The 11,245-nt window shown below is 37.4% G+C and overlaps 1 long non-coding RNA gene across 1 annotated transcript; it reads left to right on the top strand.

Annotated features, from left to right (window-relative positions):
• Positions 1-7,832: 7,832 nt before the first annotated feature.
• On the top strand, positions 7,833-9,423 carry LOC127533007 (uncharacterized). Its single transcript, XR_007940613.1, has 3 exons — positions 7,833-8,178; positions 8,907-9,015; positions 9,175-9,423. It is a non-coding gene; the product is annotated as an uncharacterized LOC127533007 (long non-coding RNA).
• Positions 9,424-11,245: the final 1,822 nt, after the last annotated feature.

Here is an 11,245-nt window from a genome sequence, read left to right as displayed (position 1 = left end):
AACCACAAAACAAAGCAAAGATTCCAGTGATAGCAAATAAAATATAATTACATTTTTTTTAAATGCCTGAAGTTTACCAGTTACATCTGAATCTACCAAGTCATTATACCACGCCAGGCTGCATGTGGCACCAGAACAAATTTAGTCAGATGTTCCTTCTATTGAGACTTAAAAGAGCCCCAGACTAGTTCAACAATATCTCTTCTACCCATTGCTTTGTTGGTAACTTCTTCAGTTGCACTCTTTTGTTGTCAACTCTTCTCATTTCTTAAAACTTTACAGCTATCTAAAACTTGTAATGGATGTCCATGCATTCTGGACCTCAGACCTTCACATTTCCAATGCTGTTCCTTAGAGAGATGGACTTTTTGTTACTTTGCCTTCTACCAGTGTTTCCTCTGGGCAAAAAACTTAATTATTTACAAAATGTCAGGCTAATCTAGAGGAGTGAGTAGATGCAAATTGCTAAAGGACATAGAGTCCTCCGGGGATTTGATTGCTTTGAGCTTCATTTTTCATCACAGCATCTGTAGGTGCATGTATAGAGTTAGTTTCTGTATGATTATAGATGATGCAATAAAGACTCCATAGCTGTAAAAGGAGAAAAAAAAATGTCAGAGAACCCAAGCAGGTATAGCCCATGGGCTGTGGGTAAATGGTCTTTGGTTCAGATTCTTTGTTGTGTTCTGATGTGTCTGCAGCATAATGTAATTACAAGAACTCCCTCTTTAAGTTGCCTACAGAGAAATGTCAAATAGTCACTGTTGATTAAAGGTCTCTAGTGTGTTCGTTTTCAAGTGGGTGTGCAACAATATGGATGTGTCAGCATGTTTGTCTCCCCCTGTGGCCCCCTTCTTGTAAAAAAGAATATGTTTTGTTCACGCTGGATTCAGCAGGACAATTATCACTGTGGCCTTTTCTGTCTCTGCTCTTTAGGCCAAGAGATGAAGCATGAAATGAATTCTGTGGCCAGTGGCCGGGCCAGCTGGATTCGGACTGTGCCAACACAATGGCTGGGGCCGGTGCCAGGACACTTATTTGCTTTTGCTATTAAGTTGTTTCTCTTGGTGGTTAATGAGTACTGTCAGCATAAACTCCAGGTTATTATGTCTTTGGGCCTTAACCCCTCAATTTGTCTACAATGCAGGTTTCAGATATTCCTGGCATGCCCGAATGTAGCCAAGCTAAGCACGGTCATGAGTGCACTTTCAGTGACTTTCTCAAAAATGTAGGTTTCCCTACAGTCTTTCCTGCCTCCTGCACATTTAAGCATGAACAAAAAACAGTTATTGCATCTTTAAAAGTCACATTGTTCATCACAAGCGTAGTCAAACTTATAGATATACTGTATATGCCAAATTTTGGCTTCATGGAGTGAAATATGAAGTCCTTAAGTTGATATTTAGTAAACCAAATCTCATTTATGATATCGTACTCTGCTTTTTTGTCCACGTTAGATCATTCACAAAGATGTGGTGAATCTTGAGGAGAGGTAGAGCAGTATGGCAGGCAACCAATGTCTTGTAAAGATTTGAATCGGGGATCTATTTTGCAAAAAACAATTTCTGAACGTCAATTACATTGTGGATAGTAGCAGTGGGACAGTTCACAAATGAGTGCCGCTGGCAAATTGCAGACAAATTTATGTATTCCATCAGGCTGTGTTGTGCTCATACGAGTGCATAAACATGGTGTTTGTTTTCTCCAGTGAAATGTGTCATAATGAACAAGAGGAAATGATCTGCTCTCGCAAATCACAGCTTACCGTGCATGTTGCTAATTTAGAATAACGAGCCCCTGAGATACTTTAATTATGAGGCCACAATCTGAATTTTGAACTGAGTCAAAATATTAGAGAAAGATGTAAATTGAATTGCTTAAATGTAATAAAACATGGTGTAGAACATCACAGAGTTGCTAAAAACTCTTTGTTCAACATATAAAACAGGGACAAACTGTCTAAACTTAAGATTCCAGTCAACTTTTCTTCTCTTCTATATCAAAGAGAAGACTTGTCGAAGTTCACGGGGTCCATTTACACAACAGGTGCTGCTCATCATTCAACAGGTACGCACATACAGCTTCACACTAAGCTGTACACGCCCCTCCCTCCCCCGAGCGCAGGTGTCGAACGTTTTACAAAGAGCAAAGTGTAAACAGGCCTGTCTTTTAGCCAGAAGGCCAACATAAAAGGCCGTTTTGCAGGGTTTTTGAGGCTGCTTTAGGATTGCTCGGTAGCCTATTGACACAGCTGCAGGCCCCACCTTCTGCCCATATCGCCTAAAGAAAAGAAGCTCGCATGGAAGCCTGCATGTACCGCAATCTGTTATTTTGAAAGTTAAAAGAAAATACAAGCGGGTAGAAGATGTTCTGAAGAAGCCAGACAAAAACCCCAACAAGCCTTTATAAGCCCCAGAGGATTCGGGGCTTTTGTAAGAAGAAAATTAGGATTCCCTGTGTACACATGCATGCCTGCACACATTTATACATACATGCTGGTGTTTACTGCATGTGTGGTTTCGATTATGTGCGTGTGATCTTTGTGTGCGCTGTCATTCTCCAGCTGTTGCGGGGGAAAAAGTGCCGTTGCCTCAAAAAAGAGAAGCGGCGCACAATTACAAGTTCCATTCTGAGGAGCACAAAAAGATGGCAGCGGCAGAGCGGCCAGTAGAAAAGACGCCTATTTATAGCGAACTCCTGAGCATTTTACAGACGAGCAGCTTCGTGTTTGTGATGGAACATGTGGATGAGGGAAATCGTCACATAATTACACCCTGTTAAGCGTCTGACCTATCATTTTGTTGAAAAGCAGAAGGGACGATTCTGCGAGAGCTTTGTTATCAACGATGGCAGAGAATTTCAATCAGAAGCGGGAAAAAAGGGCTTGAATCAAGTGCACATCAATCAGTGAGTGATTTGAGCATACACTGGAGTGCATCTCTGCGTACTGTAGAAGGAACTCTGTGACTCTTGACTGTGGATGTGACAGGCCACATCCACACTCATTTGAAATATGTTTTTCTGATTTCAACGCCAGATGGGGAAAAAAGATCTTTTGTGCACACTAGACATGGAAATTTTACACCGTAGACACACCAGAAAGCAAGATTTTCAAAAACGTTGATCAGGTTCTGTTAGACATTTTTACTTGATGACTCTAAATCATTGTTGAAGTGAATGAAAAGGCTGAATTTTAATGCTGGCCTGAACACACTCTTTCATTTTCTGAGTATAGGCCATCACATATTACATCTCCTATCATTGAAATATGTTTCTGTTTCTGTTGTCGGATGGATTTAAAATGGTGCAAATGGGTTTCAGTGGAGAAATATCAAAAAGGGGATTGAGGGATCACACGGATCAGCGACTACTAGCGGGTAAAGTGAATTACATCTCGTTATAATGGCACCTGTCAAAGGGTTGGGTATATTGGGTAGCAAGTGAACAGTCAGTTCTTGAAGTTGATGTGTTGGAAGCAGAAAAAATGAGCTTTGTGAAGGTCTGAGCAACTCTGTCAGCACATTAGGTGTATACATAATGGACCACATTAGGTTAGAGAATCTCCAAAACAGCAGGTCTTGTGGGGATTTCTCGCAATGCAGTGGTTAATACCTACCAAAATGAGCCCAATGGAGGAAAACCAGTAAACCGACGACAGTGATATGGACACCCAAGGCTCATAGACGCATATGGGGAATTTTAATTCCAGTCAAAAGTTTGGACACACCTTCTCATTCAGTGGCTTTTATTTAATTATTTTGTACATTGTAGATTAATACTGAAGACATCAAAACTATAAATGAATACATATGGAATTATGTTGTAAACAAAAAAGTATTGATCTTCAGTATTAGTCTACCATGTATAAAATAATACAAATAAAGTATTGAATGAGATGGAGTATCCAAACGTTAGACTGTTAGTGTATGTGCAGAGACTGTATCAAAGGTGGATGTAGAGACTGCCATCTATTGGTTTGTTGGTTACCATTCTGAATCCTCTAATTTGGCATTTGGCCATCACCATGTTGCTCTTTTGATACCAGATGTCAGGTGGAAGTAGCGTATCTGAACTGAAGGACACTACTTGTGGTCTGCAAAAAGTTAACCCTGCCCTGAAACATACCTTATTTTGACAACTATTTTCCTCTAAGTGAGACCATGATTTACTAAATCAACAGGTGCTGCATTCAAAAAGTCTTGAAACTAGCAATTGAGACCACAAACTAATTGGAAATATGTTTACAAAAGTTAGAAGTGAGTCCATTTTCTCATAGACCTCTATACAATCTGACGTCTTTATGCAACCACAGAAGTCGCCCCCTGCTGGATGTTAAAAAGAATGTATGTTTAAGGTGAATCATTTACACTTTCATCTCCTTCATAGAATCTGTGGATCCAACAGAAGAGCTGCTGTAGCACAAATCCCTGAAAACCTTCATCCTGCCTCACGTAGAAAGGTCTCAGTCCAGCTGGTATGTAAAAGTTCCTCTGTCCAGCTTTAAAGCAATATTTTAAACATTTAGAAACTTGCGTTGTTTACATCCGTGTTAGTAACCATCTTCCTTCTCCCCATTTTTGTTGTTGTTGCTGTGATTCTTACCGCCATCTGTAGATCGGTAAAACTATGTACATACATGTTTACTGTTCACATTATGAGAAAAAGCAGCAACAAAACCTTCTAAATGCAGTCTGGAACTTTGAGTTTTCTCTCTATAGTGCTGGATTTTGTGTTTTTTTTTAATATTATGTAAGTGTTTTTGGTTTGAACTTTCACTTTTTCTTATCACTCTCCACCCCTTTAGTAACAACCAGCTGAATCAAACCACATTCTTGGGGTATTTTTGAAGGATTTTCGATAAAATGTAGGAAATCACTGACTGTTCGATTCACATCCATGCTGTGGAATGGATCATGAGCAGGTTTGGTGGAGGGGATGTAGTTGTGAGGGGATGAACTGTGAGCAGGGTGAGCGGCTCCCCTGGGTGGAGCTCAGTGGATGCAGCAGCACTGAATCATCAGCGGTGCTATGGTAAACATGTGAGCTTTATAGCTGCCCTGGCTTTCAGAGCTGGATGTCAATATTTGGTCCCATTCCTTGTGGTCGCGGCTGTGACGCATTCAGCCAGTGTTGGATTTGAGCTGCAGCCCTCCGCAAGCCGACCAGCCAGCAGCGAGCAAACAGAAAAACGCTCTGCATCACCCAAACACTCGTTCCAGCAGCTAACACAATGCCTTATTATCTTATTGCCCCAAACCACAAACCGTTATTAAAAAGAAAAAAAAAACACTCTCGCACCCAAGATGACTCTTTGAGCTCAGAACAGAGTTAATACTAAATAAAAATTGTTTCAGGGCAGTAGTGAGGGAAATATTTTCTTGAGGAAATCCTGCACTGTTAGATATAATCACACAGAGACCCAGAAGTGACAAATATTTTCTCTGTAGTCTGTTGACGGGTAACTGAGGGAGATGCAGGGGCAGAAACATAACACACAAGAGCCTAAAACTGCACTAATCCGAGGAGTAATGAGTGGAAAATGCTGATAACCCCAAGAAGGAAACAGCTCAGAGTGCACCTGTAGCTGTTAGCTCTTAATTGTCAAAATCGTGCTACAAAACTGCTGGAATCAACTTCAATTTTAAGGTAAGATGACTGTGTAATGAACATTACAAACGTGTCAGACTGGCATCTTCGATGTGGGAATTTGTGAAAATTGACATGTATATATTTATCCAGGTTGCACATTAATTTTGCATGTTTCAATAGCAGTTCAGGGATAATATTTGAACATATAGACTGTGCTTTCGATGCTTTATATTTTTTATTCATCTTATTGTTTGATTACCAAATGCCTTGTGGTTTTGTGTTTTAAAATTTGCATTTCCATTTAATTTGCATGAACCAAGCAGAACGGTGTAATTTCATGTTTCCAGAGCTTATGATGACAATAAACACTTTTGGATTTCTGATTCTGATTTAGACATGGACCCCTGGTGTTTATTTTAAGAAGCACAACATTTCCTTTCACTGTTTTGCAGATGATGCCCAGATTTACTTAAAAAATTAGACCCAAAACTGTCGGTTCATTGCAGCCGTTACTGAACAGCCTAAAGGTTTTAAAGTCATGGTTAGACATTCATTTTCTTTGTTTCAATGAAACAGAAACAGAGATTGTCAAAAAATCGTGGTGTGATTTTTGACAGAGATGTCTTCAGCTCCAGCTGGTACAAAATGCTGCTGCCCGACATCTAACCAACAAAGAACACATCACTAGAGTTTTAGCTTCGCTCCACTAGCTTTATGTTTGCTTCAGAATTGTTGTTACGGCTGAGGCCATATTTTGTGTTATTGTGTTTGCAGTTTGGATCTGTTTTGTTGTCTAGGAGTGGGTGTTCTGTCTTTGTGTGGATCTTTGCTCATCCTTGTTTTCTGTGTGACTCGTCTTTTCATCTTGTTAGGTTGTAGTGCGTGGTCTGTCTGTGTGTGTCTATCTTTGTTCTGTCCAGGAGCTGTGATTGGTGGCGAGGTGGACCCCGTGCTGATTGGCTGCTCACCATTTCAAATCTTGGCGGCCTGCAGTGATGGAGGAGTCTTTCTGATAGGAGCACCCTTTGTTTTTCCCCAGACTTCAACCTATTTTGCCTGATACTTGTGTTTTCTTGTTAGATTAATCTAGTGTAGTTGTTGTTTGTTAGACTTAGGTTTTCTTTTTGTAGTAGTTGTAATTTTGTTGGATAGGTTTTTTAGTTTGAGTGCTTAAACTGCCTCTTTAGTTTGTATCCAGTTTTGGTTTGTTTTGAATGAATAGCCCATGTGGTGGCCTCTTTGATTTGTAAAATATTGTAAATAAACCTTTTGTATTTTTCTGAGAACTTGATAATTGTTTCTTTTTTTTTTTTGGAGACTGGGAAAAATATTCATTTTTTTTATTCAAACATTCTGCCACCTTCCTACAGACAGGTGCGTAACAATTGTTTTTAAGATTTTTGGTTGTTTTTAAGGTTCTAAATGGGTTAGCAGTTTCTTATTTATGCTTGTACATGTCCATGCTTCAGTTTTATCACTGAAGTCAGCCAATCAGATGGTCCTGAAAGTAACCAGATCCAGGTTCAGAAGCAGAGGGAACCAAGCCTTTTCTGTGGCTGTATCCAGTCTGTGGAACCACTTACCTGTTCAGATTGGAACCACTTGGTCTCTAGATACCTTCAAGTGCCTGCTGAAGACTTATATGTACTCTCTGGTTGAGGGCTGACACTTTGATATATGGCCTTGTTGATCTTGCTCTGTGAGGAAATGTGGCCATGTATTTCCTCACAGATTATGTCTTATTTTCGATTGTGAACTGTGAAGCACTTTGGTCAGTCTTGGTTGTTTTTAAATGTTATACATACATATATATATATATATATATATATACATATATATATATATATATATGTATACATATATATATATATATATATATATATATATATGTATATATATATATATATGTATATATATGTATATATATATATGTATATATATATATATATATATATATATATATATGTATATATATGTATATATATATGTATATATATATATATATATATATATATTATGGCATGCCGTTTAGGAAATTATATATATAATGAAAGTCGATATATATATAATGAAACTTGATATATATATAATGAAAGTTGATATATATATATATATATATCAACTTTCATTATATATATATATCAACTTTCATTATATATATATCGACTTTCATTATATATATATCAACTTTCATTATATATATATCTCGACTTTCATTATATATATATATATCGACTTTCATTATATATATATATCGACTTTCACTATATATATATCAACTTTCATTATATATATATCAAGTTTCATTATATATATATATCAACTTTCATTATATATATATCAAGTTTCATTATATATATATCGACTTTCATTATATATATATATCAACTTTCATTATATATATATCAAATCTTTTTTTCCTACCGAGCCCCGGAAGGGACATGTCCGTATGGCGAAGCGACAACGAAGGACACTCACCCGGACGAGAATTTTATTGAGTTTTATTTTAAAATCGGCCTGAAACACACAGACATTCAAGCAGTGCGATGCGCTAAGAGTCTGCCATGCAGACCAGCGATCCTGATAATGGTAAGTTTTATTTCTCCAACATCCTGCTGTTATCCTACTATGAATACGCTAGCTACAACAGTCCCACATCAGTATTATGAACGTTCCGCCAGCTAACGCGGTCCGGACACCGGATCAGTGATTAGAGGTTGGCGTTCAACTATTGTTTGCCAGCCAGTTAGCCGCTGGTAAGCTAACAAGCTATGAAACAACTCCTTATAAAACCGGAGGAAAGCAGCAGCAATATTTCAGTCCAAGACCTGTATTCAGAACCTCCCACGCTGTTACACAATGACCCATTAATCATATTACTGAACTATATGGTTATCATTGAAATTTCCCTTGAAGAACCAGTGAACTCTTTGCGAACACATTTTAATTTATGTGTTGATTATGTTTCGTATCAGTAATACAAGTCTAAAAAACTGATTGAAATGATCAAGTTAACACAATGAAGTAAAGAGTACTGGTAATCTGCAGCTATTTTCATAATTTCAAGGTGAAATTCTGATGTGTGATTTTCTAGCTTTGCAGATGTGGAAATCCAATGCACTGATTTCTTATACACAGATGCTTTTGGTGTTTTTTGTTGTAAAATAAAACAAGGCATTTATCACTGTTGGAAATTATTACAGGTATTATTTGTAAGACTTTCTAACATTGTATGGACAAAGCAATAAATCAGTTAATGGATAAAATCATTTGTATTACAGATGCTATCAACAGCATGTCTTGTTCATTTTATTTAGTTGTCGGCCTTGGATGATGAGGTCCAGTTACCAGGAGCACTAGTCTGCAGCTTACTGGTTCCGTCTTGCAGCTCCTCCACGCTGTCCTCCTCTCTACAGACCAAATCAAGTAAGATCTGTTTAGACTATGCAGACATCAACATGATCAGTATGTTATCTTTTGACCCATCCTAAAATCACAAAATAGAACATTTACTTTAAGTTAACTGTGTTTATGAAAATAGAAAATAATTACTGACAACTCGTACTTTTTGGTGCTTTTATGCAGGAAAAGGGAACCAGGAAGCTGCTGTGGATCCTCTGCAGTATCTGGAGAGGTCAGAGGAACGGTTCTTGGAACAGATCGGAAGACACCAAGACGTGACCTCTGCCATGCTCCAGAACATCCAGAAGATGAATGAAAACCTTGGTTGCACTGATGGGACGCATGGTGTCGGTGCTGGAGCAACTGTCCCAGAATTAAACTGCATTGTTGACTATTGGCTTTTCTAGAAAATAAATCTTTTTTAGTACTTCACCTGTTTTGTATTTTACTCATGCACTTTGGATGAATGAACAGAAATTTGTGATGAGAGATGCAAATTTTGTCTATAATCTACAGAGACTTTATTCAGTGTTCAGTGCACACTTTTGTTACACACATTTTGACAGATAAGCAGTTGTGCTTTTCAAGCAGATTTTAGTCAGAAACATCAGTAGCATATATTGTTGTTTTTTTTACTGTTACACCAATCTAGGTAGATAAACTGCACTACTGCAGCAGACATATTATTGAAATGTGCTTCTATTATGTGTCTACATACACTGCTCACAAGTAGTTATTCAACTTTTGGGTGAAATTGATGGAAAATATAAAAAGTGCACGCTGTAGTGATATATCATAAAAGTAGGGTATTTAACTAGAAACATGCAATAGTGATTTCCTCATCTCAAAAAAAATTATTGAATCAAAAGCTAACAACAGTGGAGGGTATGTCACAATAAAAATGTCTCAGTTTGGACAGAACAGCAGCCTTCAGCTGAAATCCAGTACAATTGTGTCCCACCAGTGGCGTGATCATGGATGTGTCCAGGCAGCAGCTGACCTCTGCCTCGTAATTAGCCTTAAGACCAGCTATAAAGATAAACATAGATATTATCATTATCATCAACATATGGTGCATGTGTTTAACCTTTAAGCTATGTAGGGATGCAAATGTAGTCGAAGCTAAGTAGCTAAGCTAATGCTAACACGTTCAGTGTTCAGAATCAAAACATCTCTAAAAATTACCTGTTTTCTCAAACGTAGTCGCCGTTCCCTGTGACAACCATGAAGACAGATAGATAATCACAGAAGAGCTCATCTGAAGAGCAAATGTCCAATAAGGTTCCTGTTTTTGTTTGCCATGTCCTTCCAGGGCTCAGTAGGAAAAAGTCTGAATATATGGAATGAAACTTTGAATAGATGGAATGAAAATCTGAACATTCTATATTCCGACTTTCATTATATATATATCAAGTTTCATTATATATATATCAACTTTCATTATATATATATATCAACTTTCATTATATATATATCAATTTTCATTATATATATATATATCAACTTTCATTATATATATATCAATTTTCATTATATATATATCAAGTTTCATTATATATATATCGACTTTCATTATATATATATATCAACTTTCATTATATATATATATCAACTTTCATTATATATATATATATCAAGTTTCATTATATATATATCAAGTTTCATTATATATATATATCAAGTTTCATTATATATATATCAAGTTTCATTATATATATATCGAGTTTCATTATATATATATCAAGTTTCATTATATATATAATTTCCTAAACGGCATGCCATAATATATATATATATATATATATATATATATGTATATGTATGTATGTATATACACATAAAGCTGACTTGACATAAAGGCATATATGATCCAGAAATAAAGCATCCATCTCCCACTGCATGGAGATCACATATCACACAAATTATTACCCCCTTTCTCCCCCTGCTGTAACTTCCTTTCCAATTGGAATTCATTCTCCCCAAAGGACCGCTGAAGATTCATCATTCAGTGTGAGATTGGCGTATGCGTGCAGTACGACACTTTGAGTAGGCGCAGGATGATTAGCAGTAATTTATCCAACTTTAAAATCTTAATCTCGCCCTCGGAGATAATTCTGCCCACAAAGCCATATCAAAGCTCTTGGCCTCTGGTTCTGTTTCAGTGGCTTTAACAGAAAAGCAGGGTCCCTCCCCACCGTGATCCAGAGCCGCCTCACCTCTCCTCAACCCAGGTCTGGTGCGCTGCCTCTGGGTA

This window comes from Acanthochromis polyacanthus, chromosome 2 (assembly GCF_021347895.1).
Source record: "Acanthochromis polyacanthus isolate Apoly-LR-REF ecotype Palm Island chromosome 2, KAUST_Apoly_ChrSc, whole genome shotgun sequence".
In the NCBI taxonomy this organism is placed as follows: Eukaryota; Metazoa; Chordata; class Actinopteri; family Pomacentridae; genus Acanthochromis; species Acanthochromis polyacanthus.
This window is presented reverse-complemented; position numbering and strand designations above follow the sequence as displayed.